At 56.3% G+C, this 3,262-nt stretch overlaps 1 protein-coding gene across 1 annotated transcript in view; it reads left to right on the top strand.

Moving 5' to 3' along the window:
* CD320 (CD320 molecule) overlaps positions 1-3,262 on the top strand; it is a 15,983-nt gene that overhangs the window by 8,708 nt on the left and 4,013 nt on the right. The gene's annotated exons all lie outside the window — the stretch shown is intronic.

The following is a 3,262-nucleotide window of genomic DNA, read 5'->3' as shown; positions in this document are numbered from 1 at the left end:
CCTCCTGCCCCTCCGGCGGCTCCGCCCCGCCCCCTCCGACGGCTTCGCCCCGCCCCCCGCGCCGGCTGCGCCTCACTATTGGCCGCGCTGCACATCCGTCTCGGACACTCCCCCCAGCACGTGGCGTTGGGCGCCTGGGCGCTCGTGCTAGGGAACCCGAACTATCAGCCTGGATGCTCCACCTGCCTTTTGGCTGCCGAGACCCGGCCCCGCGCACACCCCCATGCTTGTTCTGCTTTGTCCAGCCTCATTGTCACCTCCAAACCGCCCTTCAGCTCTGTGTGGTTGGGAAGTCCCCTATAGCAGGCTCAGGTTGTACGACCTCTAACCGTAAGGCGGGTCACCTGGCGCCTCCTGCAGCTTTGTGTTCCAACCCTTCGCGCCCAAGATCCCAGGCCCTGTTTCCTGAGCCACCACCTCTACCCTCTCAATCTCTTCCTACGTCCCAGGCCTTGGAGAAGGAAAAGGCACTCCCTTTTTGCTACCCCAGGCCCTCGGGCATATTTAACTTGTGGCACCAAGTTAGCAAATTAAGGAAACCCTCGTGGGCGTATTTGGCCAGGCATAAGAGATTTTGGTTGGGAAATGGGCGCCTTCTCTGAGGTTCCCATGTACGGGTACCCCTTTGACCTGAATTCAGGGTCACACATCCCATCAGCTGTGTGTCCCCTTTATCAGGTGCCCCCCTCAACATTGATTTTCAGGCTAAACGTTCCTGGTTCTTTCAAGAAGGCAGGACTCAGGACTCTTCTTTTAACTAGAAAATAGTTTTTTTTTTCTTTTACAGAATTATTTACCTTTATTTATTTAGACCAGAGAGAGGGGGGGGGATTAGAAAGCAGGTACTGGACTTGAACCATGGTTGGCCATGCGAGCGAGAGTCCAGCGGCCTTAATCACCATGCCACCTGCCGGCCCCTTAACTACAAGGTTCAAGAAATCACCCCGCAGGGTGCATGGCTAAGCCGCAATCCTTTCTCCTCCATTCTCCTCTTGGGATCTTGGGCATGCATGCACACGTGCCCACCGTGAGTTTAAGCCACCGGGTCTGGGACTTGAACTGTCGTCGACTACCTGGGAGTCCAGCGACATAGCCATTATGCCAACTTCTGGTCCCTTAATTAAAAACTTAAAAAAAAACATCTTTAGAGGCACATGTGCTCTTTGGAGACAGAGACAGACAGTGAGAAGGAAAGTGCGAAATAACTCCCTAGGAGGGATGGCCATGCTGCAGTCCCTCCTTTTCCATTCTTCTCCTAGGATCTTGGGCACACACGAATATGTGCCCGACATGGGTTTCAAGCCACTGGGTCCAGAGTCAAATTGTAGTCAACCGTATTGGAGTCCAGCGACAAAACCACTGTGCCATCTGCTGGCCCCACACTCAGTGGTTTTCTATCCTCTGGATGCTGAGATAGGGTTCTAGTAGTTCTTTTTCTATTTTTGTTTTTAATTTACTGGAGGATGCATGCAACTCACCAGAGAGAAAGAAGAGGGAAAGTGAGAAAGCATCCTCTCAAGGGGGATGCCACAATCCCTTCTCTTGCATTCTCCTCTTGGGATTTTTGGGCGTCCATGCACATGTGCCTGTGTGTTCTTCAAGCTGACAGATCTGGGACTTGAACCAGGCATTCGGCCATGTGGGATCCAGCTGCCCCAACCACCATACCAGCTAGCATTGGCGTTTTACAGTAAATGGAGGCTGGGAGGACTCCTGTCCTACCCACTGCCCGGAGGCAGGTCTGCCCTGTTGCCCACCTTACAGATGATGGCATGCACTGAGCAGGCCAGGGAGGGCCAGGTGGAGGGGTCAGGGCTGCGGGTGGTCAGGCCTGGGGAGGAAGCTCTGCCTGGACCCCTGCCGGCAGGGAAGGAAGCCGGCTCCGGTTGTGCACTGCTCTTCCGGCCTCCACAGAGCTCAGGGACTGCTCTGCAGGAGCCGTGAGCCTAGAGGGCTGCAGAGGGCTGTGGGGAGGAGGGTGTTGGGGGGTCTGGAGTTGGCGGCACAGAGACAGTGAGTGAAGGTGGCAGAGACAAGGCCCAGGGAGAGCGAAACGGAGCAAGTCCACGCCAGGGTGGGGTACTGGCCACCCCCTTTCCTGCACCCAAGAGGAACCCTAACGGCTACTCGCTGTGTCCCTCAGGCTCACTCCTGCTAGCCCAGGGTCCAGCCCCCTCTGTGCCCCTCCAGATCAGCAAACAGCCTGAGCCTCACTGCTCAGAATCCAGGAAGGCTCAGATTTTTTTTTTTTAATTTTAACTTTATTTATTTATTTTAATTGACCAGAGATGGACAGTGAGAGAAAAAGAGAGAGGGAAAATGAGAAAGCAAACCTCCAGGTCTGGGACTCGAACCATGGTCGGCCGTGTGGGAGTCCAGTGCCCTTAACCACCAGGCCACCTGCTGGCCCTGGGAAGGCTCAGATCTTATCTGGACGTAGCTTGGTCCTTTCTGCAACTTGTGTCCACTTATTGTCTAGCACTGCTCTGGGCCGGAGTCACTAGGCCACAGCCCTGACCTCCACAGGGTGTCCTGTCCGGTCTGTGGGCCCCCAGGCATTGCAGTCTACACCGTTATCTCGAGCAGAGCTTCGCTGGTCTCTCAGAGGGGCACGGACCCCTCGTAGGAGGGAAGCTGGGATATGAGGAGGAAGTCAGGGAAGGCAGAGGACAGGGAAGAGTGTTTGGGGACAGGCACGCACAAAGGTCCTGCAATGGGCACGAGCCTGGCCTGTCCCAGGAGCAAGGGGGCCAGGACAGAGGGGGCTTGATGGATAAGGCTGTGGGTGGAGGCAGGATTTGATGGTGAGAGCGTCTGGGAACCAGGGGAGGGTGGGCGGCAGAATGACCCCGAGGTCTCTTGTGGCCCAGTGGCCCTGGGGAAGTGGTCAGATCTGGGGGGGATTAGGAGGTGAGGCAGCAGGGCCTCTACCCAGGGCCTCAGTTTCCCCTTAGTTAAGCAAGGCTCCACCCTGCCGATCCTGGCCATGAACCCGAGCCCGGCACTTGGGAGATGGCCCCTCCCCAAGTTTGTCCAGCCGTGGAGCTCAGGGGTCTCCAGGGTAGACCATCTGGCCATTTGGAGCCTGGAAAAGACTGGGGTCAGAGCCAGCAGGTGATATGGTAGTTAAGGCACCAGTCTCCCACGTGGCTGACCATGGTTCAAATCCCAGACCTGGAGGTTTGCAAATCATGTGTGCAAGTGCACCCAGAATCCCGAGAGGAAAATGCAGTAGGGATTGTGGCATGGCCATTCCCCCCCC

This window comes from Tupaia chinensis, unplaced genomic scaffold, assembly GCF_000334495.1.
Source record: "Tupaia chinensis unplaced genomic scaffold, TupChi_1.0 Scaffold000668_1, whole genome shotgun sequence".
Classification (NCBI taxonomy): Eukaryota; Metazoa; Chordata; class Mammalia; order Scandentia; family Tupaiidae; genus Tupaia; species Tupaia belangeri.
This window is presented reverse-complemented; position numbering and strand designations above follow the sequence as displayed.